The sequence below is a fragment of the Pygocentrus nattereri genome, chromosome 4 (assembly GCF_015220715.1).
Source record: "Pygocentrus nattereri isolate fPygNat1 chromosome 4, fPygNat1.pri, whole genome shotgun sequence".
Taxonomy (NCBI): Eukaryota; Metazoa; Chordata; class Actinopteri; order Characiformes; family Serrasalmidae; genus Pygocentrus; species Pygocentrus nattereri.
In genome coordinates this window covers 7,702,136-7,729,362 of record NC_051214.1, presented here as the reverse complement: position 1 = coordinate 7,729,362, position 27,227 = coordinate 7,702,136, and the positions used below count along the sequence as shown (strand labels likewise).

General features: G+C 39.3%; 1 protein-coding gene and 1 long non-coding RNA gene across 19 annotated transcripts in view; one reads left to right on the top strand and one right to left on the bottom strand.

Moving 5' to 3' along the window:
• LOC108415933 (cell wall protein DAN4-like) overlaps positions 1-27,227 on the bottom strand; it is a 215,498-nt gene that overhangs the window by 74,937 nt on the left and 113,334 nt on the right. The window lies entirely within an intron of this gene.
• On the top strand, positions 22,393-23,693 carry LOC119263181. The gene is made up of 4 exons (XR_005130171.1): positions 22,393-22,448; positions 22,540-22,607; positions 23,142-23,477; positions 23,599-23,693. It is a non-coding gene; the product is annotated as an uncharacterized LOC119263181 (long non-coding RNA).

The following is a 27,227-nucleotide window of genomic DNA, read 5'->3' as shown; positions in this document are numbered from 1 at the left end:
CACACAAGTTTCAGTTTAAGATTACTTTGTAAATTTGTTACAAGCTGAAAGAAAAACTTGCTTTAAACTCAGGATCACAAAGAAGTTTTCCTTTACTGTGTTGATCTGTAGGCCTCTGTTCATAAACACAAACTAACTGGAACTAATTTACTATAAAATGAAAATGTTTGTATGAATTCAGAAAAAAAGAAACATGTCAGTCACGACTGCATATGTGGACATATTTCTATATTCTGCTCTATTTACACAAAGTTAGGTTAGTTCATCATTTAGGTGACGGATGTGCTCCCAAAGTTTTATGCTGCTGCACTGACGTTGAACCGCGTGCTGCACTGGGTCGGTATGACCAACAGGTCAAAAAAGTTCAGAACAAAGTGACCTCTGTGCCCTGATTGGTGTTCTGGCTTTGCACTTCTTTTGTTTTGACATGTTATGTTTTTATACGCACAAAAACCAAAAGAAATGACAGATTTCTCAAAATGTAGTGGAGTAAAAAGTAAGATATTAGACTTTGAAATGTAGTGGAGTGAAAGTAAAAAGTCGCTCAAAATGGAAAAACTTTAGTAAAGTACAGATACACAAAAAAACTACTTAAGTACAGTAACTAATTACCTTTACTTAGTTACTGTCCACCACTGTGTATATGTGTGTGTGTGTGTGCGTGTGTGTGTGTGAGTGCATGTGCATATATCACTTCATAAATGGCTATGTTTGTTATTTTGACAGCGTTTTCTTTGTTTTGTTGTAGTCCATAATCCTCTCCCCCCAATCGGTGTTAAAGCAGTTCTTACACTTTGATGTTTAAATTGTGAGAACTTTAGCCATGACAGGAAGCTCTGACCACACGTACTCGTCTGTGTCTTGTGTTTTTTTTTAAACTATCAGCTCTCCTTTGACCATCTGTGGTCTTGCTTGTTGTTCTCTCTGGTCTTTTCGGGGTAAAGGGATGTGATGTCATGGTTGTGAAACTTCTGGTCTACGTCTCTATTTTCAGGCAGCTATATTAATATCAAGAGTGACTGATGCTGGGGGGAGGGGGGAGTTACGCTACCTGGAAACCTGGTGAGGCCTCAGAGAAACAAACACGATTGCAAGTGCTTTATTTACACAGACAGGACATCCTAATCAAGCGTCTGTTTAATGTTTTATATAAGTCCTTCTTAAGCTTCTTTCCATCCTTCTTCCTCTGTCACACCAGAGAGATTCAGTCTTAAGCCGCTGAATGTCTGAGAGAACCCACACGGGGGAAACACCCACCAAATTCAAGTATGAAGCAGCTCAGTTTCAGGTCCTGACCTGTCTGTACTGTTCCTCTTAGAGGTCATTTGTTTTCTACTTTTGAGACCAGACGTAACAGACTTGATGTAACAGGAGCTTTTATGCTGCTCCATCCCTTGTGTAACAACTCTGGTAGTGGTCAAGAGTTGAGACAAACCACAAGATGCTGTAGTGCCAACAATTTACTCTTCATACTCAGATTAGAGATTAGACCTTTTCATTATTAGTGATTAGACTTTATTATCAAATTTGTTTTCATTGAAGCAAGAAAAGTAAATTTAGTCTGTTTAAGACAATCAAATCCACAGGACACAGCGCTACACAGAAAAGGAGGAATTATTTTAGATCACCTCACTCTGAGCAGACTGTCCACCTTGCTGCTCCTGTCCAGCTCTAATGTATCAACTATCACAGGTATTGAGGATCCTCAGATCTACATCAAGTAAAAAATGACCATCCAAATTTGATCATTTTTACATTCTACACACACAACATTTTCATTTCCTTCTTTATTTATTTATTTATTTTTAGGAACCTGTTCTTACTCAGGAATTAAGATAATAATGAATAAAAATTCCATCAAATTCCTTTTCTCCATGTCTCCTACACACCACTCTGGATCTCCAGTAAAGGTGAAGCACAAATCAAAAGTTGGTGAGAACTCCAGTGGAAGCTTCTGATCTCTTTCCTTTTAGTGCAGTTTAGCAGTTACTCTTCAATACAGGTTCATTAACGGTTTGGCCTCATTAAATCATTAATAATTACTTAGATAATGAAACAGGTCTGTTTTCAGAAAAAAACGTTCTAATAAACAAAATTAGCCTCCATTGTTGCTGAAATTACAGACAATCAAAAGCTGGATGAAGAGCTGCTGTATGGAGATGGAGCTTCTCTGATCTGGATTTGATTAGTAGTAACTGCACAATCTGTGGAACTTTACACAACAATCAATACAAATATTTGAAGCAAAAAGTTACAATATTAGTGTAATTGATATATTTCATGACTAACAACTGCAGAACAACATCAGAGAAATGACAACAACAACAACAACAACAACAACGAAGAAACAACAATGAAACGTCAACAATGAAATAACAATAAAACAACAGAACAGCAATGCAACATTGAAACAACAACAACAAAACATTGAAGCAACAAAACAACAACAACAACAATAATAATAATGTGCATTTAACATTTGCGATTTGTAGTGAAACTCAATGAAGCTGCTAAGAATGAAACAGTGAGACTTTAGTACAGTGTTCTACATGAAATCAAATAAAGCACTTAACTTTAATTTCAAAGCGCATCAAATAAATAACAACAAAAGTGGTAAATGTGCAAAAATAAATGTTCTGTTTATGTACATTTTCCCTCTCTGAACAAAATATGTAAATTGCTGCTGGACTACTCTACTCCAGACTGACCACTCCATCTCCATCAGCAGTGCAGTAGTGAACTCTGACAGGATCTGACAGAATCTAAACAAAATACTTTACCAATTAAGCCACATAAGAAAATTACCATTAATATAACAGCTGGACTGTATTTTGTACCTTTGGTTCTTAGTGTGATAAGCCACAGCTAGTATACTGTGGAGAAAGATCAGTCACCAAGGCAAAGGGGACGAAGGGCAGAGACTGTGGAGGTTCTGAAACAACAAATGCAACATATTATTCGGAAAATCTCACTGCAGTAAATATTTAAATAATGAAGTGTTTACATTTACAAATGCTAATCAAAAATATACATAACCTGGCTGCCACCTGCATTAGTGTCTTCTTGAATAGTTGCCAATATCTAAAACTATTAAAGACTAAACTCATTTAGGGATGTTTTTATTTCAGTTATGATGTGCAACAATTTAAACGATTCAGATGAAGCCAACATGTCTTATAAATGGGTTTAAATGGAGAGTTGACTTCACCTGAATTATGTACACTTAACAAGTGTGGTAGTTATCACAGGTTAATGGAGCAAAAAGGAATTGTCGTGTTCCATCAACCTCACAGTGAGCTGCTCTTCCAGTGAGACAGAGAGCAGCCAGCTTGTTTCTAGGTGCCGTGTTCAGATCACTGTCCACAACTCTGGTGCTGAACCTGAGCTGGAATGTTCAGCACCATGTACAGTGGCCAGTGGCTAGTTGGACTGGAGAAAGAAGAAAATTAAGTGTGGATTATGCACAAAGTTGGTGGAGATTTCAGAAATGATGTGGATTAAATGTTCTGCTCAATAAACTAAAGTTTCAGAAAGTCAAACTGGTGGTTTTTGCATTGGTATTGTCCTGGCTTTTAGCTCTAGGTGTGGCAGAGTGATGTTGTTACACTAGATTATTCACTTCAGGGATTTTATTTTGAAATCAGCAAGGGCTTTTAATTGTTGGAGCAATTCATTAAGGAGAGAAAGGGGGACTATGAAATGTAAAATCTTTAAAACTCTTAGTTCTAATTATTTTATGGTTTCTTTTGGCTACTGCAAATAATTTAGCTTGAGAAATATATAAAAGAGAACTTTGATTTACTAGAGCAAGCTCAATATGGCCGAAGTTGTAGCAGCCTTTACTTGAGGGGAGCACGAAAGAAAGCTGTAGCCCCACCTTTCGTCCTCTTTGGGAAACGCCACTGTGAGAGAAGGTATGTGCGCGCGCAGCTCCGGTATTTTAAGTTAAAACACACTTTATATTTTCCAGTTTTTGACATAAAACGAGTTCATTCAGTCACAAAAACATTATAGCACACACTGGTTAGGCTGTTGTGCAGTTAACACTCTGTTTTATGAGGTTTTAGTACGTTTGTATTCGCTGTTGGCCACGAGTTCTGTTAAGGTGGAATGCTAATTACGAAGTAGGGATGCTAATTGTTTACAGTATCTTTCTTCTTTTCTTTTGCTTAATATGACCAGATTAAACCAGCAGTGCGTGCATTTGTTTGTTTTTAAAGAAGAGCTGTAACTTTTATTTGCAGTATTAGGGTTTGTTTAGTTCATGTTGTGTAGCTTTGTTGTAATCTGAGTGCACGGTGTGTAACAGGCGCAGCTGAGGGCGAGAGAGAGAGAGAGAGAGGGAGAGAGAGAGAGGGAGGGAGAGAGAGAGAGGGAGGGAGAGAGAGAGAGAGAGAGAGAGAGAGAGAGAGAGAGAGAGAGAAACTAATGAAGCCTGTTTATTCACCTTTTGTAAACTCTGTGCAGGTGTGTTGAATTATATTGTCAAATATGTGTTAATGTTATATTGTTCAGCAAATTGCCGGTTCGATCCCCAGGGCCGACAGTCCATGACTGAGGTGTCCTTGAGCAAGACTCCTAACCCCCAACTGCTCCCCGGGCGCAGTGGATAGGGCTGCCCACCGCTCCGGGCAAGTGTGTGCTCACTGCCCCCTAGTGTGTATGTTCACTAGTGTGTATGTGGTGTTTCACTTCATGGATGGGTTAAATGCGGAGGTGGAATTTCCCCGGTTGTGGGATCAAAAAAAAAAAAAAAAGGGGAGTGTGTACAGTTTAAAGTTCGCTTTATATGTATTTTTTTATTTTTTTTATTTTAATGTATGATTGATGAAATGCGCGCTCTTTGGAAAACGCCACTGTGAGAGAAGGCGCAGCTGAGGGCACGAGAGAGAGAGAGAGAGAGAGAAACTAATGAAGCCTGTTTATTCGCCTTTTGTAAACTCTGTGCAGGTGGAGAAAATAAATGCTCCCTCATGTTAAGCTGGTGTGCTGATGTCATCACTTCAACAATGCATCATTAAAACCCTACACAACGCAGAAGTAATCCCGTTACATAGGCATATTTTTGAATTGTGCTGCTGATTGTAGTTCCACTGTTCCACAGCCCAAAGCTGGGGGCTTTATACCCCTCTAGCTGATGATAAGCCCTCGGGGCCACAAGAAGTGTGTTCTAATAATGTGGTGCTCAGAGAGTGGATGGAGATCAAACAAAAGCACTTGCCTAATTAAATGTTATTGTTATTTGGTTTTATTGGTCAGAAGTAGAGAAAAAAAACACTCAACTTTGTGACATGAAGCTGAGAACAATGCAATAATTACACATTAATAACTAAAAAAAATGTTCCATGAGTTTATATTAATCTGCACATCAAAAAGAATCTCCTTCATCCACTCATCACACATTTGTTAACTAAAACACAGCTGAGACGACAAAGAGTTGAACGGAAAAGTTCAGATGATTGATTTGTGAATCCTTTTTTATTCCAAACAAACTTTATTCTGTAGTTTCACATATTGGAAAGAAATAAAAGACAAGAGGTGCCATAACTTTTGTTATGTTTGATTCCTCAATATGTTGAATTCAGCAAATTAGCAGTAATTGTGCATTAAGTTGTGCAGAGACTGAAAAAGTTCTCACAAAAAGCAGAAACATCTTCAGTTCAGCTGCAGTCAGTGTGCTGACTGTTTGAGAGGCGATGGTGAGCACTGCTGTATCTGATCCACTCAGACCAGCGCCACACACCAACACATAACCACCATGTCAGTGTTACTGTATTATTCCTTATAGTCCCCAATCCTGCAGGTATTACTGTACAGCTATTTCATATTCAGGTTCCACTGGCAGCTCCTCTGCTCTCTTGCGTTCTCCCAGGGCTCTGCCTGGCACTCCATGATGCAGATTATGCAGACAACTTTATATCTGCACTGGTTTTAATGTGTGTTTGGGTTTACTGGGGAGATCAGTCCACGTTGATGGAATTGCATTATATATACAATCACCAGCCACTTTATTAGGTACACCTTGCTAGTAAAAGGTTGGACCCACTTTTGCCTTCAGAACTGCCTTAATTCTTCGTGCCACACTTTCAACAAGGTGTTAGAAACGTTCCTCAGAGATTTTGTTTAGTTATTTGAGTTCCTGTTGCCTTTCTATCATCTGGAACCAGTCTGCCCATTCTCCTCTGACCTCTCACATCAACAAGGCATGTTCGTCCACACAACTGACTGCACACTGGATATTTCCTCTTTTTTGGTCCGTTCTCTGTAAACCCTAGAGATGGTTGCATGTGAAAATCCCAGTAGATCAGCAGTTTCTGAAATAGTCAGACCAGCCCGTCTGGCACCAACAACCACGCCACGTTCAAAGTCCCTTAAATCCCCTTTCTTCCCCGTTCTGATGCTCGGTCTGCACTTCAGCAATTTGTCTTGACCACCTCTACATGCATTGAGTTGCAGCCATGTGATTGTGATCAGACATGAATGCAGTGTTTTTTTCTGTTTGCATGTTGGAGAAGTGCATTTAACGACCGTTCATACAGACCGGTAAGCATGATTAGCATTATTAGCATGATTAGCCAAAGTTGTGGTAGATCTAAATCGCAGTGTTTCCCCCTTTTCCCTCCCTCTATTCCTGAATCTGCATTCTGAGGAATCACATGGTGTAAAAAGTAAACAAATTGTGTAAAATGATTCTGTATGGCTTAAATAACTGTAAACAGTTCTCACTGTATTAAACAGGTCAACTAGGGACAGTAAAACAAATGACAACACACTCACAGAAATATTTAACCCTAACTTTTAAAATTTATGTAATTTTATTACATGACAAATTCCCATTTACTTTTTTTTAGATAATTTTAACACAAACCTATCAAATAGACGTTACACGATGCATATTCATTTGTGTAATAAAGCCTATTTATTTTAAATGCATAATCCCCAGGTTTATGTGTTCAGTATTAATAAAGTATAATTACTCTAAATTAATAATGAGTGTATTTATTTAAAATACATAAAGAATATTGTTTGAATTGCATAATAATCAGGTTCCCTCTGCAAAATAAATAGCATATATTTGAATTACATGTCATTTATGCTTATAATAAGCATATGTAATAAACCAAATTAATAAAAATGCATCACATGTATGCAATTCCTTTCCATTCAGTACAATCTTAATGATGCAAAACAATCAGACCACCTTGTTCATTCAACAGCTTTATTAACATTAAAGCCTGAAAAGCATGAAATTATGTCTGACGTGAAAATGTAATGGACTGAGCACCTGCTGTTTCTAACGTGATGTGTGTTCTACATCTGTGACTCAGAAGTTTCTTCCAGCTTGTGAATGCAAGGACAGTTGATATACACATGATATTGCCCTGTCCGGCTATGGTGGAAATGTCTCAGCCTAAAATGTTTTAATAACTCATACCTATAGATAACGAACTGTCACACAGCACCTGTGAATGAAGACAAAGAACAACAAATCAATTAGGTTATCTGTAAAATGAGCTGAAAATACATCCAACCTGGTCTGAGATCAGACTGTGTAAGCCTGATTAGTTTTGTTGTATCGTAAAATCAAATCATTTATACTTTTAACATGCTTAGTCTAAACATTTCAGCTGGATATTGTAAACAGTTTTAATATCACATGAACTATAAATTAATATGTACTACATTTTGATGTGTATATCTTTTAATATATACTTACTAAATCTATGTTGCCACATGTAATGTGAGAAAACAGGACAGGAGAAAAAAACTGGGCACCTGAAAAAAAAGAAAAGCAGCGTCTATAATCCACGCCAGTATTTAAATATAGTGCTCTAAAATGCAGTCACCCACCCAACACTAGTGAGCTGATATATTAGAGTCCCGATTCTAATAAAGGCAGCATGGCGAGAAAAGCAACAGGAGGCCACAACAGCGCCGTTTAACGCGCAAGGAAGCAGCATCACGGAAAAAAGCCGGAAAGAGGCTTTTAGGAATTCTCAAGCTAACTTTTTACAAAATGAATAGGATAAATGTTGTGGACAAAGGGAATCAGGCTTACTTAATGTTACCTGTAGTTATTTTATGACTATAATCAAGCCGCATTACTAAGTTAGCCAATATGCTATGTAGCGAATAGCTAGCTTGTTAGCTGTGTTGCTAACGTGCGCTAGCACTGACCAGTACAACAACGCGACCAAGATAAACTGCTAAAAAATAATCACAGCCTACATAAATATATCGATATTGGTGTGATGTGATATAAACTGCAGATTAGAACACATGTGGGAGTAAAAGGACACAGGATGGGCTCGGATTGTTTACCGTCTCACACGGACTGATGATGCACCCACACCAGTAGAAATGCATCCCATAATATTTTTCTTCGAGTTTTACGGCAGTTGGCGACCAATTTAAAGGGGCATTGCCGCCACCTACTGGCGCAAAACATCGTTCCATTGACTTCTCATGAATTCTAATGAAAACTAATCACATACATTTTAAATGACAGAATCTTGTTTGTTTTACAGCTTTTTTAATTTAAACTATGTTATTATGTATTAACTAATTACATTCAATATATTTTAGCATTGATTAAATTATGTAGATAATAATTAAATTTAATGCATACGTATAAAAAATATGAGTTTTTAAATAAAATCAAATAGATGTAAATGCATGAAAACTAACTCTGCCATGAATCATTTCTGTGAGTGCAGAAATCATTAAAGAAAGTGATTTTGTTGGTTCTGCATTCTCTGTGTGTGCGTCACATTATCAGAATGCACTTCTGATGTCTCCCAGTGCTGAACATCAGCTAGAGGGGTATAAAGCCCCCCGGCTTTGCGATGTAGCACAGTGGAACGGCAATGTCTGTGCTGATGGAGCACCATTCAATTGTATGTCTAGTTTTTAAAAGGTGTGGAAAATCAGTGCAAAACCAGCCGGAAACTTTATTAAATACAGCAGAATAGAATCTGCCTCGTTTCTTACAACTCCACACAATTTTACACAATCCTTGAATTTTTTACACTGGCTTTTTCCCCCCCAGTCCAGTCAGTCACTGTCCATGGTGCTGAATTTACATCCTGCCGCTCAGCTTCAGCACCAGTGATCTGAACTTGGTAGATAGAAACAAGCCAGCTGTTCTCTCTCGCTGAAAAAAGCAGCTCACTGTGAAATGAGTGGAGCAGGAAAAAAACGTCCTTACTTTTATATTCGCTGCATTATCTTGTGCTGACTATTATGCTTGTTAAGGTAGCAAAATCACTTTTTTCTCATAACTGTACAACAGTTTTAATGTAATAAAACATTTCTGTGCTCAGTTCTGTGCTACAGACACAGATTACCTGAAGGCCACTGGCCAGCAGGGCTTCTTCAAGACGAGCCGGTTAAAAAAAAAACATGTAGTGAAAAATGTCTGTATTTTAACTACAGTGGAGTCTAAAAGTCTGAGATCACATTAAAAAGCTTTCATGTTGTCATTTAAAGCAGCACCATGTATTTTTCATTGTTTACTTTTTGTTAGAAAATTGAAAGAAGTTGAGTCAAGAGGAAAAAAGAACAATTTAATTTGATGTGAATTCGCTGCTAAGAGTCGCCCTGTAAAGCCAGGAAGTCATGTAAAAGTCAGAAGTACCATGTTTACGTCTTTACATATCAACAGACTCAAGAAGAGGACCTGACTCAATTCTACTAGTGGAGGGTCAAAGTTGCTGTGTCTGATACTTTGTATAAAAAATAAAATAAGCACATATAACCTGATTTCATGTTCCGTGTTACATGCACATTTGAAAAATACAATTAAAACATTTGAAATGAAAACTGAGAGTAGAGAGGCTGTGAGCTGACATCCTTCACTAGCACCTCTTATGGCTCATTAACTTATGTAATAAATACAGACACTCACTGCATTTTAGATGTCTGTAGAGATGAAGGTATTGATGAAGCTCAACGTCTGAGCTTTGTTCTGAAATCATTAACCACATTTCCTGATTTGTAAATGTTCCCACATGATGTTTATTTAAAGACTTGTTATTGCAGGATGTCCAAAGTCTCTAGTCTTCGTTCCCTTTGCTGTGATGATTGTGATCTTTCTCCACATTATAGTAGCTGTGGTTTATCTCACCAGAACATGGAAGTTCATCTAATGCTTGTTCAATATGTTTTGCTTTATTTAAAGACAAAAAAATAAAGGAGTGAAAATCAATGCCTGACAAAATCCGCCAGAAAGTGCGGTCTCTTAACCCTCCAGGCTCTTGACATCATTTCAGTGTTTCTCCATTATATGAAATGTACGGCTTACATTAATAAAGCCAGCGGGGATTTCAAGCGCGCTGTGAGCGCATGCGGGAGTGTGACGTAACCGCGGCAGCTAGAGTGGACATTGTACGGCGTTAAATGGATCAAAGTCGCCTGTCACGACGCACTTCCCGCTCAGCCTAGTTGGTTAAGGCGCTGGCGAGGCGAACGGACATGGCAGTTGTGGGTTCGAACCCCACTCCGTGTCGGCACTGACCTCAAAGTATGCCGGGTTAGCGTAGTTATACATGGGGCCTGGATCCCATCCCGAACGCATACGAACTAGGTTAGCTTAGGTTGGCAGTGCCCTGTCCCTAGTTGAGCCGGCGTCTTTGCTGAGGGGAAGGAAGTTTTTTCCTCATTATTTTTTATTATTATATTTGAAGAATTACGAATTTTACATCTAAACAATTACTAAATGATTAGAGTGACGTGTCTGGATTGTTTCTCCTCTTTAAGTGGAGAATATTTATTAAAAATAATGAATAAATCAGAACATTAGTGTTGTTTTCTTTCAGAATGAAACTCATGTGTCATGCAAACGACCGTTTATCTCAGTATACGTTTATCTTTTTTTCTTTCTCTGTGCATTTATGTTATGTCCTTCATGCTGTCTATGTACATTAGCCTTTATGTTACGTTTATATTATATTTGCGTATCGGAGCTGCAGAGACGCGATCTCGTTCAGCTGTGCGCTCCTTTCTGTTTCATCTGAATGAAAACAAACTTCACTTTGACTTTGGCTAATTACCTCATACCTGCATAACACGACTCAACATTTTTGAAAATGAAGGCGGTTGTTACTCAGTACTAGTGGTATAAACGGAATCCTCACTTAAACAAGTTTTACAAAAAAAGGACAAACACAGACAGACATTGTAAAAACCAAATACAGAGTGGAGTGTTGTTGTGTTGAACGCTAGATGGCGCTCTACGAGCAGAGCAGTATGGAGAAAATGATGAATATTTAAAAGAAATGTTCAAATACTTTAAGTTTCCTTATATTAAAATAATATATAATTCAGTTTGAATATTCTCAACATGTTATATATAAAGGATAGAATTAAAAGTCTGCAGAGTTAGATTTTTATTAATGTGCTGTTCTCTTTACTGACTGGACATTTAAATGAACAAACGCTTGATGAGTGAAGGAAGGGACTCATTTATGATGTGCACATTAATATAATCTAATGCTGGAACTATAAAACCTTTATTTAAAGACATATTACACTGTGCTTTATCTTCATACTATGTAAATAAGAAAGGTTTTAGTGTGTCACCTTCATATTGTTTTGTGAGTGGGGTTATTATAGTTGAGTGGGGTTAATTTCCCCCCTACTATATTAAACAGGTCAACTAGGACCATTAAAACAAAGGATCGCAGAAATCATTAAAGAAAGTGATTTTGTTGGTTCTGCATTCTCTGTGTGTGCGTCACATTATCAGAATGCACTTCTGATGGCTCACAGTGCTGAACATCAGCTAGAGGGGTATAAAGCCCCCCAGCTTTGCGATGTAGCACAGTTGAACTGCAATCTCTGGGCTGATGGAGCACCATTGAATTCTATGTCTAGTTTTAAAAAGGTGTGGAAAATCAGTGCAAAACCAGCCGGACACTTTATTAAATACAGCAGAATAGAATCTGCCTCGTTTCTTACAACTCCACACAATTTTACACAATCCTTGAATTTTTTACACTGGCTTTCCCCCCCCCCCAGTCCAGTCAGTCACTGTCCATGGTGCTGAATTTACATCCTGCAGCTCAGCTTCAGCACCAGTGATCTGAACTTGGTAGATAGAAACAAGCCAGCTGTTCTCTCTCGCTGAAAAAAGCAGCTCACTGTGAAATGAGTGGAGCAGGAAAAAAACGTCCTTACTTTTTTTATTCGCTGCATTAACTTGTGCTGACTATTATGCTTGTTAAGGTAGCAAAATCACTTTTTTTCTCATAACTGTACAACAGTTTTAATGTAATAAAACATTTCTGTGCTCAGTTCTGTGCTACAGACACAGATTACCTGAAGGCCACTGGCCAGCAGGGCTTCTTCAAGATGAGCCGGTTAAAAAAAAACATGTAGTGAAAAATGTCTGTATTTTAACGACAGTGGAGTCTAAAATTCTGAGATCACATTAAAAAGCTTTCAATTTCTTATTTAAAGCAGCACCATGTGTTTTTCATTGTTTACTTTTTGTTATAAAATTGAAAGAAGTTGAGTCAAGAGGAAAAAAAGAACCATTTAACTTGATGTGAATGCGCTGCTAAGAGTCGCCCTGTAAAGCCAGGAAGTCATGTAAAAGTCAGAAGTACCATGTTTACGTCTTTACATATCAACAGGCTCAAGAAGAGGACCTGACTCAATTCTACTAGTGGAGGGTCAAAGTTGCTGTGTCTGATACTTTGTATAAAAAAATAAAATAAGCACATATAACCTGATTTCATGTTCCGTGTTACATGCACATTTGAAAAATACAATTAAAACATTTGAAATGAAAACTGAGAGTAGAGAGGCTGTGAGCTGACATCCTTCACTAGCACCTCTTATGGCTCATTAACTTATGTAATAAATACAGACACTCACTGCATTTTAGATGTCTGTAGAGATGAAGGTATTGATGAAGCTCAACGTCTGAGCTTTGTTCTGCAATCATTAACCACATTTCCTGATTTGTAAATGTTCCCACATGATGTTTATTTAAAGGCTTGTTATTGCAGGATGTCCAAAGTCTCTAGTCTTCGTTCCCTTTGCTGTGATGATTGTGATCTTTCTCCACATTATAGTAGCTGTGGTTTATCTCACCAGAACATGGAAGTTCATCTAATGCTTGTTCAATATGTTTTGCTTTATTTAAAGACAAAAAAATAAAGGAGTGAAAATCAATGCCTGACAAAATCCGGCAGAAAGTGCGGTCTCTTAACCCTCCAGGCTCTTGACATCATTACAGTGTTTCTCCATTATATGAAATGTACGGCTTTAAATTAAATTAAAAGTCTGCAGAGTTAGATTTTTATTAATGTGCTGTTTTCTTTACTGACTGGACATTTGAATGAACAAACGCTTGATGAGTGAAGGAAGGGACTCATTTATGATGTGCACATTAATATAATCTAATGCTGGAACTATAAAACCTTTATTTAAAGACATATTACACTGTGCTTTATCTTCATACTATGTAAATAAGAAAGGTTTTAGTGTGTCACCTTCATATTGTTTTGTGAGTGGGGTTATTATAGTTGAGTGGGGTTAATTTCCCCCCTACTATATTAAACAGGTCAACTAGGACCATTAAAACAAAGGATAGCAGAAATCATTCAAGAAAGTGATTTTGTTGGTTCTGCATTCTCTGTGTGTGCGTCACATTATCAGAATGCACTTCTGATGGCTCACAGTGCTGAACATCAGCTAGAGGGGTATAAAGCCCCCCAGCTTTGCGATGTAGCACAGTTGAACTGCAATCTCTGGGCTGATGGAGCACCATTGAATTCTATGTCTAGTTTTAAAAAGGTGTGGAAAATCAGTGCAAAACCAGCCGGACACTTTATTAAATACAGCAGAATAGAATCTGCCTCGTTTCTGACGCCTCCACACAATTTTACACAATCCTTGAATTTTTTACACTGGCTTTTTCCCCCCAGTCCAGTCAGTCACTGTCCATGGTGCTGAATTTACATCCTGCAGCTCAGCTTCAGCACCAGTGATCTGAACTTGGTAGATAGAAACAAGCCAGCTGTTCTCTCTCGCTGAAAAAACCAGCTCACTGTGAAATGAGTGGAGCAGGAAAAAAACGTCCTTACTTTTTTTATTCGCTGCATTAACTTGTGCTGACTATTATGCTTGTTAAGGTAGCAAAATCACTTTTTTTCTCATAACTGTACAACAGTTTTAATGTAATAAAACATTTCTGTGCTCAGTTCTGTGCTACAGACACAGATTACCTGAAGGCCACTGGCCAGCAGGGCTTCTCCAAGACGAGCCGGTTAAAAAAAAAACATGTAGTGAAAAATGTCTGTATTTTAACGACAGTGGAGTCTAAAATTCTGAGATCACATTAAAAAGCTTTCAATTTCTTATTTAAAGTAGCACCATGTGTTTTTCATTGTTTACTTTTTGTTATAAAATTGAAAGAAGTTGAGTCAAGAGGAAAAAAAGAACAATTTAACTTGATGTGAATGCGCTGCTAAGAGTCGCCCTGTAAAGCCAGGAAGTCATGTAAAAGTCAGAAGTACCATGTTTACGTCTTTACATATCAACAGGCTCAAGAAGAGGACCTGACTCAATTCTACTAGTGGAGGGTCAAAGTTGCTGTGTCTGATACTTTGTATAAAAAATAAAATAAGCACATATAACCTGATTTCATGTTCCGTGTTACATGCACATTTGAAAAATACAATTAAAACATTTGAAATGAAAACTGAGAGTAGAGAGGCTGTGAGCTGACATCCTTCACTAGCACCTCTTATGGCTCATTAACTTATGTAATAAATACAGACACTCACTGCATTTTAGATGTCTGTAGAGATGAAGGTATTGATGAAGCTCAACGTCTGAGCTTTGTTCTGAAATCATTAACCACATTTCATGATTTGTAAATGTTCCCACATGATGTTTATTTAAAGACTTGTTATTGCAGGATGTCCAAAGTCTCTAGTCTTCGTTCCCTTTGCTGTGATGATTGTGATCTTTCTCCACATTATAGTAGCTGTGGTTTATCTCACCAGAACATGGAAGTTCATCTAATGCTTGTTCAATATGTTTTGCGTTATTTAAAGACAAAAAAATAAAGGAGTGAAAATCAATGCCTGAGAAAATCCGGCAGAAAGTGCGGTCTCTTAACCCTCCAGGCTCTTGACATCATGTCAGTGTTTCTCCATTATATGAAATGTACGGCTTACATTAATAAAGCCAGCGGGGATTTCAAGCGCGCTGTGAGCGCATGCGGGAGTGTGACGTAACCGCGGCAGCTAGAGTGGACATTGTACGGCGTTAAATGGATCAAAGTCGTCTGTGACGACGCACTTCCCGCTCAGCCTAGTGGGTTAAGGCGCTGGCGAGGCGAACGGACATGGCAGTTGTGGGTTCGAATCCCACTCCGTGTCGGCACTGACCTCAAAGTGTGCCGGGTTAGCGTAGTTATACATGGGGCCTGGATCCCATCCCGAACGCATACGAACTAGGTTAGCTTAGGTTGGCAGTGCCCTGTCCCTAGTTGAGCCGGCGTCTTTGCTGAGGGGAAGGAAGTTTTTTCCTCATTTTTTATTATTATATTTGAAGAATTACGAATTTTACATCTAAACAATTACTAAATGATTAGAGTGACGTGTCTGGATTGTTTCTCCTCTTTAAGTGGAGAATATTTATTAAAAATAATGAATAAATCAGAACATTAGTGTTGTTTTCTTTCAGAATAAAACTCATGTGTCATGCAAACGACCGTTTATCTCAGTATACGTTTATCTTTTTTTCTTTCTCTGTGCATTTATGTTGTGTCCTTCATGCTGTCTATGTACATTAGCCTTTATGTTACGTTTATATTATATTTGCGTATCGGAGCTGCAGAGACGCGATCTCGTTCAGCTGTGCGCTCCTTTCTGTTTCATCTGAATGAAAACAAACTTCACTTTGACTTTGGCTAATTACCTCATACCTGCATAACACGACTCAACATTTTTGAAAATGAAGGCGGTTGTTACTCAGTACTAGTGGTATAAACGGAATCCTCACTTAAACAAGTTTTACAAAAAAAGGACAAACACAGACAGACATTGTAAAAACCAAATACAGAGTGGAGTGTTGTTGTGTTGAACGCTAGATGGCGCTCTACGAGCAGAGCAGTATGGAGAAAATGATGAATATTTAAAAGAAATGTTCAAATACTTTAAGTTTCCTTGTATTAAAATAATAGATAATTCCAGTTTCAGATCAGCGGGTGCAGTTTGGAAACTGTTATAAATGTCCGACGCGTCTTCCCCAATTACGTGCAGAAAGATCTGAGCTTGCAATTTCTCGTCCCCTTGCCCCGCTCCGCTAGCAGCTAGATATATTTCAAATCTCTGCTTGAACCGTTTCCAATTATCTGCGAGATTTCCACTCAACTGCATGGGTGAGGGTGGACTAGATTATCCATGACTGTGGGTCTTCTTTCTGTCCTTCTAGCCGATGAATTCTGCTGCGGTGACTGCGCCGACTCTGGCACCACTTCTTCTCCGTGTTCGCCGAGTTCTTCCGTGCTTTCCTCACTGCTAATGCTGCTGCCGTTCTCCTCCGTCGTTAGCGTTACACATTTCACTTCTAGGCTCGCAGGCACAACCTCACAGCTCAAACTCGCTCACTCGTCACCGAAACTCATCTTCCCTACTTACTTTCAAAGATTTTCACCATCTGACACCATGTTATGCCGTGTAGTGCATTAATGAAAAGACACACACGGTCAGCGTGGGTTTATCTGTAACTTTACTGAACCAAAAATAACTGCCCGTCAGCCTCTATGGTCCCCCCTGTAAGCTTTCTCCCTGCCTTGTGGGTAATGGAGTATATTTAAGCAACGCATAACAACACCACTCCCAGAATATAACGGCCAGACATGACATGTCGACTTTATTCCCTTCTGTTTCCTCACAGCAGCAGTAACTGGTAGCTGACAGTGATCAGGGGTATTTTCCACACTTTACTGTGTTTAGCTGGTGCAGTGTTTTCTCCCCACAGCTCCGCAGACTCAACACCTGCCTGACCAACACACCTGATCAGCTCGTTAATCAGTTGATGAGCTGGATCAGGTATTTTAATGTAAGGGAATGTTGAAACCATGCGGAGCTGCAGGGCCACAGAACCAGTTAATGAATAAAGTGTTAATAAATAGTGAATTAAACAGCAGCAAATCTCACCTAGTTTACACTTTAGCAGACAATACTAGGCTAGTTAGCACTAGCATCTGCAAGCTTTAAAGGAGGAGCGAGGTAGCGGACGCATGTGCGGAGGTAAGTGACTTTTATTGAGGGCAAATCCAGGGTCGCGATCGACAGTCCAAGGTCATATAGCCAACACGGAGATATTGAGGTTCAGACATGAGAAGTAACAGACTCAAACCAACACAGAGCTTCAAACAGCACAAACACGACGAGCAAACAACGACCAGCGAAAACAAAGGGCTTAAATACACAGGGCTTAAACACACAGGGACAACAAGAGACAGGTGAAAACAATCAGGGGCGGAGCTACAAAACCAAAACAAAAACGCACATGGACAGGACTGGGAGGGGCCAATCGTGACACACAGGTTTACTTTGCTCTGCTTTAACCTTGAACTGTAGCTGTTTTCCTCCCATTTCCCGACAGGAACATTCTCCTGTCATTCAGTCTATTCATCACCAAATATTCATCCTCAATGCATTTTTATAGCTGCTAACCAGGCGAGACTTCGTTGCCATGTGACCTGCAGTCTGGACAGCAGGTCTCAGTCTTTGGACTCTTGTAGCTGCAATGAGGGGTTTCTAATAAAGTGTCCAGTGACTGTATAGAGAGAAAAAGAGGGCAGTGGCTTCAGCAACATATGACTACATGAGATGTCGTTCACTGTGTGCTACAAGAGAAGGAAGAGGAAGAGCTGACAGGATGCTGTCACATCACTATATTTGGTGTGGGGGAGTGACAGAGAGAGAAAGACAAGCTCATCTGAACACAGTTCCTCTTTCAGGTGCAAACGTTTGAGTGCGGAAGAGTGTGCTGGTCGTGTCAGGTGGACTGTAGGTCTGTAAAGAGCTCTGCAGAAGTCCTGAGGTGGTGTAGTTTTTGAGTAGCTGACAGATCGGTCAGTAGAGGGGGTTGTAAGAGTGGTCATATCTGCAGTCGTGCTGTCTCTGTATGTAGTGAGGAGGCTCTGTAACTCAGGAAGAATGCAGGTTGGTTTGTATCTGCTGCTTGTGCTCCACATTGCTGAAGGTGAGTGAAGCATTAAATCTCTTACTGTAGACACTAGTGTAACACAGTACTGTGTAAATCTTCATTTTGAATCTTGCTGTAATCTTACTGATGACGTGGGAATGGAAGGATATGAACTGCACAGCAATTCACATCATTGGAGTTGATTGTTTGCCTTCAAAGCCACATCACACGTATTTAAAGTAGCTCTAACTGTTTCAGCTGTTTCAGGCTGAAGTGAGTTTCTCTACAGTATAATAACATTAGTAACTGAAAGCTTTAGGAAACTGTGTTTAGGTGGTCAAGCATGTCTTTTTATAATGATGCCTTTACAGTAAAATTCTGTTTATGGTTGATCAAGTGTTGCACAAGTGATGATAGTGAAGGTCATTGACTGGTGTGTTCCTGCAGGCTGCAAACTGAAAGATGGAAAGCAAGAAGAGATTACTGCATACACAGGAGGGTCAGCACTGCTGCCCTGTTACTGCACTGACCCACAAGCCACACCTGGGAGATTTACCTGGAAGAAACATTACCCAGATATAGACATAATGAAAGAGATGTCCAGTGAAAGGAGTCAGTACAGAGACAGAGTTCAGCTGGTTAATGGTCACTCTCCAGGAAATCTCTCTCTACTCATATCACTCCTGACTGAAGAGGACAGAGGATATTACAGATGTGAAGTTGAAAGCAACGTCAAATACATCAGACTCACAGATGAAGGTACAACTCTGTTTTGATCCACACACAAAGTGAAGAGATCATCTCATATCTAGACGCCTGATATAATAAACATTGTTGTTAAACATTCCAAATGCATTGGGTCTCTGGTTTTGCAGTAGTACTGAAAGAACGACTAATGATACTAGATTCTTTAATAATCATCGTGAAGTTATTAAACAGTTGTTGTGGTGCTTAGCTACATATAATGACACTCCATCTTTGAGATCAAGAGTAATACACTGTTTTATATTGCCAAGGTATTGCTAAGTGTTTTGTAGGGCACCTTTATTTATGCAGTACTTGTTTAATAGTGGTTACTGTGAGTGGCCGTAGTCAGGTGTGGAGAAATATAGTGAAAGAGAACTTCAGTGATCTGGTATCTGATGATAAACTATGTGTTAAGACATTTTTTACTGGTCATTCTTACTTATAAGGCCTCATTTAGTGCTTCTGGATGAGTCGTCACCTGCATATGATAATCCTCAATCCTGAATATGTGTCTCTACAGGCTGCTCTCTGACCAACCATAAGACAACATTACCTATCACAGCTCATACAGGAGGGTCAGTACTGCTGCCCTGCTCCTGCACTGAGCTACGTGCCAAACCTGAGACATTCACCTGGATGAAATACAATCAAAAGTGGGACAGGATCCCCTTTGAAAGTGATCAGTACAGAGACAGAGTTCAGCTGTTTAATGGTCACTCTCCAGGAAATCTCTCTCTACTCATATCACACCTGACTGAAGAGGATGGAGGAGATTACAGGTGTTATTTGGAAAGTGGATACACAGACATCAGACTCACTGTTAAAGGTAAAACACTGGTTTGTTTTCTGAGTGCAAAGTGTGTTGAATGAACTGTGTAAGATTTGTTATCCTTCCAGTACAAATGCTCCAAGAAGAGCTTTAATGAGGGTTCTGTATTGAGGGTGTGAGCAGTAGTTTCTGGATCTGCTCTGTCATTGTGTTTGCCTTTTTCTAGTTTCTCCTTTAGTCCTGTGTTTGTATGAATGGCTTTTATTTTCTACATTGTTTGGTGAAGTCATGTTTACATGTTTTTTATCTTGGAATTCTGAGTCTGTTTCAGGTCGTGTCATTCTGTTATTTCTGTTGAATTTTGCTCCTGGTTTCAGTCTGTTTAGCCTGTCTTCTAGTTATTAGGCTGTGGTTTGTCCTGGGTCCGTCCTGTCTGGCTTTACTCTGACACATGCAAGAGTTAAACACTGTCTTTTCTAGGAATCCTCAAGCGAATATGCTTTTGTCCTTTAGCCTGAAGCCCATCATTTAGAAACATATATGGTTTGTTGAAGACTGTTTCATGAAGATGCATCTCAGGACATGTAGTTACTCCATACTTTAACAAGAAATTTCAGATTTTTATTTGAAAAACTCTTCTCCCTACTGGCTCCTCTGCTATCTGTCCAGGTTATATGATGCCTTAGAAATCAAGACCACGTTTTGTCAGGCTGGATAAACTTAATTTCTCTGTGAAAAGCAGTCTGGAAATGGAGCTCATTAGATCCATTTAAAACAAGAAAACATGAAAAGAGTTCATAATATTCCAATGACATTGCACAATTGCACAGCCACCTTTTTGGTAGGCATCATCAGTTTCATTTGGTTGTGCAGTGCAGGTTTCTTATGAGAACACAGCCATAACCAATCCAGCAAATGTAGTAAAGCACGTTTTTGACATATTAGATTTCCATCTAATTTTTAAAGCATATTAAACAATATATTTGAGATCACTGCCTCTGTGTAATTTGATCTTTTGCTATATTTTATCCTTTGATAGCTGAAGTCCACACAGCTGAGATTTCCTGCTGTGTTATTAATCACAAATCATGCTAGCTCACTGAATAGTATGCAAATATAGTGCCGTACTTTTAGAAGGACACTCATTAGTGTAGTAGATACAGAAGCTTGAGTTTTTGTATGCAGCATTACATCAGCCAGTAAGACGTGTTCAACAGTGTAGCAGCTCTGGTGACTCCTTATATCTGCTGTTCAGCTCATTGACAGGCATGAAAAATTCCAATTCCATTTATTAATGTTAAGTAATGTTGGTAATTGATTTTTCTGAACTTAACAGTGTTCAGCTGATTTTAGCTTTGTATTCAGCAGCTTCTTCTTCATTATTCATTCTACACAAATGGAACCTCATTGTAATCACAGCAAAATTTGAAGTGGGATAGAAAAACTGAATAAGGATCTAACTTTAGCTTCACATGTGTGTATGTGCCAATTATTTTAAAGCTTTTTTTTTTTAATTAGTTTTCATGAAACCTCACACACATGGGAGATACTCAAGTTATACGGATCCAGTCCACCAATCTAGCTAATCTGCTCCCTTTAGCATTTTCTGAAGACTTTTTCTAAGGTGTCCACATATCTTTTCTCGTCTGTTTTGCTTTGTCATAATCCACCATGGACCATTTTAATTCGTTTTCATAAAATCTCACACACTTGTGAGATATGCAGAAAAGCTGATAAGATGAGGTCTATCAGAGCACAGTGAGAGTTACAGCACTCCAGTATAGCAAGAAAGTGTTCTTAATTACATAGTCGAATCCTCCAAATAACAGCTAATGTGTAATTGAAAATACATTTTCTCTAATAAAGTTGATATCAATTAACCAACGTACAAAATAGTACTAAAACTATTGCATTTCACATCACAGCAACTCCACTATCTGCCAAAACCGCTCTGCAGAAGAGCCCCTCTGAGTACAATATTACCATTAAGCAAAGGCAGTCAAGAGCAACAACATCTGCAACAATACTCAAGCACACACCCAGTTCTCATAGTAGGGTTATAATAATATATGTCTATCAATAATATACTGTATACCCATAATGTAGGCCAGGGTCTGAGATTCTGTGGTACATTTAACATGTTATGAACACTAATTTTAAATCATTATGTCCAAAATTCATAATGTATAATAAACATGGCCACAGGCATGTTTATAATGTCTTATTAATGCATAATAACATTATGAATGTGTTCATAGACTCTTATAGACATTGATTTTTACAGACAATTTTGTGTGTATAAAGCCCTGTGTATGCGAAAAATGAAAAAAAAAAGTTGTCTGCCTATAATAAAAAAGTAAGTTGCCTATAATGCATTTTCAAATGAGTTATTATGTTCAGCGCATCAGTTCTGTCTCATGCTGCACCCACAGCTAAACCTATGACTACTACATCGCACTCAACCAATCAAGCAACCCCCCAATCAACTGAGAAGTCTGATGGAACCAGTACTGTCATTTCAACAATTTGTCCTTCACAACAAGGTTATTATGCATTAATTTCATTAATCTGATCAAGCATATAATCAAGTGTACTAACCAATTCCACACACAGTAACATAAATGTTTACCTTCTTTATTCTTTCTACTACAGATGTATCCAGTCCATCAACCACAGAGTTAATCATCTATGCTACTGTGGGGGGGCTTACTGCTGTTAATGGTACTGATTGGGGTCATCTACTGGAGATACAGAGGTACACACACATCCACAAACACTGTATTTACATTTCTTACACTCTTAGTGCTTGGACTTCTGTGCACTTTGACTCTTATTTGACTCTGTAGCTAAAAGACAAGGGCAGATGGAGGACGGTGAGAGAAAACCAGAATGGAGAAGAGATCAGGAGACACAGGTAGGATCAGAAGTATGACTTCTCTCTTAGTGTTAAGATGTCATCTGTTATACAAGCTTTGAAGCTTAGAAATTGCGATTTTATAGAAGTTGGAAGTAAACATACATGGTGTAATAAAATATATATATATTTTTTGTAATGTAATTAATTTTTTTCCCGTGACAAAGCAAATCCAGTGATGTAGTGTCTGTGAATGCAGGCTTATAGAGAGGCCCTGTGAATCACCTCTACCTCTTATATTATCAATGCATAATTCTGCAATTTCCCTCTGGGATCAATAAAAGATTGATTCTGAAAAAAATAAATAAATAATTAACTGATTCCAAGCCCCACCCTCCATTCACTGCTTAGCAACTTTTGCTATTTGCCATGAAGTTGGCCAAGATTTAAGTTCTTTAGTAGCTTGCAAGGGTCTCCTGAATTTCCCAAAACAACTTGTATGTTGCTCAAAGATGAGGTATTTAATTACTTCTTTCATTTTGGTGAAGGTTGCACCATCAGACTATTCATATTATATTTAGCTATTTCCCTCAGGAAATATCAAGAGAGCAATGGACCACGCAGCCAACTCCCCAAGCTGAGTGAAGCCAATGCAGGCGTCGAGACCGTAAACAAAGACGGGGAAGGTGAGGCAGACTATGGGCTAAGCTAAGGTTTATCCCGCACCGGACTTTGGTTCCCAGCATTTTTCTCGCCAATGTTCAAACAAAATGGATGAACTGCGACTCTGAGCTACTACACACAGATGGATCAGAGAGTGTGACATTATGGTTCTTACGGAGACGTGATTGAACGGGGATTTCCCGAGCGGTGCACTGAAGCTGGAGGGATGCAGTGTGTTCAGTGTGGACAGAGTGGCTGAGGACTCCGGTAAGAACAAAGGAAGAGGTCTATGTGTTTATGTAAACAAATCATGGTGTACGGACTCCACCGTAATTGAAAGTCAGTGCTCTACTAACTGATGATCAGATTTTGTCCCCTCTGTTTACAGAGCACACAGTTGTATCGTTACCACAGCCTACATCCCTCCTGATGCTAATGCTAAGCTATCTATGTACAGCAATTGACAAACAACAAACTGCACACCCAGATGGACTTTTTATTGTTGCTGGGGACTTCAATCACTCTAATTTGCAATCTGTGCTGCCAAAATTCCACCAGAATGTTTCCTACTTGACCAAAGGAGACCAAACTCTAGATCATGTCTACACAAACATTGCAGATTCATATAAGGCTGCCCCCCTTCCCCACCTGGGTCAGTCTGATCACATCATTGTTTCTGCTCCCACTCAGCAAACATGTGAAAACATCTACAAAGACTGTTAAAGTGTGGCCAGAAGGGGCCGTCTCCTCTCTACAGCATCAGTTTCAGAACAGTGATTGGACTATGTTCTGCCCTGAAGGCCCTACAGACTCTCACATGGACTTGGACGCATACACCTCAGCTGTAATGAGTTATATCAACTCATGTATTGACAATGTCACCTCTGTCAAGCAGCTAAAAAATCTTTCCTAATCAGAAACCTTGGATGAATGCTGAGGTTCGGCTACTTCTGAAGGCACATGACGCTGCTTTCAGATCTGGTGATGCAGAGGCTTACAGCTCAGCCAAGGCAGTCCTGAAGAAGGACATTAGGAAAGCCTAACATGCCTTCAAACTCTCTGTTGAAGAGAACTTCCACAACTCCAACCCCCACCGCATGTGGAAGGACATCCAGACTTTGACGGACCATAAACCACCCCCACTGACCCCCTCCAGCCAGCAGTGCCTCTCTCTCAGACCTGCTTAATTCATTATTAATAATATTAATAATGATGATTAATAACTGGTTCTACACTCGTGTCGATCAGGGCATTTCTGAAGACAACACATAGGGTCTACTACCTCACAACGTCACCCCCCCACACTCTCTCCAGCGGAGGCATGTTCAGTACTGACCAGAGTAAATGCATGTAAAGCTGCCGGCCCAGATGGCATGACAAGCGTAGTGCAATTAAACAGATCAGCGTTATGTTCATCAGACCACAAAGCATTTTCTAAGTAGTGTTTTTCAAAAATCAAGGTGGTCTTTGGAAAAATTTAAGCATATACACTCCTGCCTTTTCTATGTTTTTCATATGGTAGATAATGAACAATGAACTTGACCAATTCTAGTGATTCCCTTAAGCCTTTAGTTACTCTAAGGCTCTTTATTACAACAATATTCAGTGCATTCACAATCCTACATGTACGCAACCCGAACTATTCGCTGACCACATAACCACATCCTTAAATATTCCCTAGAAATAATGAACACATATTGAAAAACATGGCTTATTATACAGTTAATAGTTTTAAGCCTCATTATTCGGTATATTTACTTACCTCCAGGGTGTGTGTTTGTGTGTGTGTGTGTGTGTGTGTGTGTGTGTGTGTGTGTGTGTGTGCGTGTGAGTGAGTGAAAAGCGAGCGATAGATAAGATGTGAGTAGAGGGGAGAGAGAGTACAAGACAAAAAAATAGAGGCTGATAGACAGACAGTATATGCTGTATTTGCTTTACCAAGTCAGTAGCTGTATGCAGCATGTCTTTTACAGTGTCTACCTCATTATACTCAGCAGTCTTCAGTGACCTCTTTCACAAGTGTTCTGCAAAAAAAGGTAGGACACTGTCACTGGGGCAGTACCCTTCTTGTCACTGGGGTGGGACCCTCAGGGGTACATCTCTGTACCTTTAGTCAGGGAACATAACTGTACCAGAATCCATTGAAACTATATTTTCTAAGTTGTATTGACTCCACACACCCCGTCTCGCCTCCAGGCTTTTTATTAAATTGTTCTGCTTTAAAACATTAGTTTATAAAAATATAAAAATAGCTACTTTTCCACTAGGAAAAGCTTCTTTAAGGCAATTGGACCTTAAAACCGCTGTTGTACCTCTGAGGGAACGTTTACACTGTTTGTACCTTGATGAACGAATCATGTACCTGCATGGTACCTTTATTGTTATCAAGGCACTGAATACTTTAATATACATTTCTAAAAGCATTTGTGTGCACAGTTTATGCAAACTTTAGAAAACATACCAAAAGCATGATCTTAGCATAAGTTGGATAAGTATGCTTAGGCCCCAGTGACTGTGCTTTCCAAAGTCCTGCTTCATTCCTTCCCTGATAAAGGAAAGGATCAAATGCTCTATGCCAGGGGTCTTGAATTGAAATTCAATAAGGTCCAGTTAGAGAAAATTTCCTCAAGGTCCAGAACATCATAATGTCTAACTTACATCATAATTCAGTGCCATATACTGTTTACTGAAGTAGCCTAGTAGTTATATCAACATCTTATACAGTCAACAACTGAATACCAAATCAAATAAAGTACAACAGTCATATTTCAACAACATTTGCTTCTCACCCTGTCCCTCCCCTGTGTGTGCGACACTCACTCGAGTCTCAGTGCTCATCGTAATGCACAGATCTGATTGGCAGAGTAGCATCACATGTCATATTACAACACATGCGATTGGTCTGTGAGTCTCCCAGGCCACTAAAGCTACCGTAAAGGACGATTAAAATAGGCCAACCCTATCAAAACTAAAGAATTCTCTATAGTTTACTGGTTGTAGGTTCAGGTCTGCATAGGACAGTATCTGGGTCCGGACTCAGACCACGGTCTGCCTATTATTGACCTCTGGTCTATGGTAGTGAAAACCATTGATAACCTCAGATGTCATCAAACCATCAGATGTAAAATTCACCACTTCACTGGGTTTCACTAGTCAGCAAAGAGTCCTAAATTATAATGGCCTGTACAAAGAGTTTCTAATGTCATTTTTTGTTTACATATCCTTAATGCCCTATTGTCAATGCCCAAGGCATGTCAGTAACCCCCCCCCCCCCCCCACTCTTTCTCTCTCGCTCTCTCTCTCTCACTTGCTCTCTCTCTCTCTGTGTAGCACATGCTTTCCTGTGGAAAAGAGAACTACATATTTTCACTGTGAGTGCAAACTTCTTAAATAGCTTTGACTGCAGTAACCACATCTGCTGTTCCCATGTGCCTAAATATATAAAACTCACTGTAAGACAAGCAGATAGAGAACCACATTAACCCTCATTGGGTCTTCGGGTCTGTGGGACCTGTTTTTAGTTTTTCGCTCAATAAAATATTACAAATAATTAATTTTTCAAACTAAGATTCACTGGCCTTGGCTCATTTTCTGTACGGAACATAAATCAGAAATCATTTTCAATTACCCCCCCATATACCCCCCCTTCACATTCATATTACATACAGGGTCTTCGGGTCCTCTGGACCCGGGGCTAGTGAAAGTGTGGAAATCATAGGTTCTCTGTGTGTGTGTGGGGGTGTGTGAATGGATTAGCACCCACAGTGTGCACCCACTGTTCCCGCACAAGTTTGCAACATTGTTGCAAAGTTAAGAGCACCATCACTGTCAGCACCCACATTCCCACACATTTCACCTTCTATCTCGTGGGAAAGCCTGTAAGCCAGCTCTAAAACGCAAGCAAACCTCAGGACCAGCCCGCCAGCAGCAAGCCTCAAGACCAGCCGGAGAGCAGCCAGGCATAGAACCAGACAGTCAGCAGCTTGCAAATGTCATATGGATGTCAAAAAATGACAA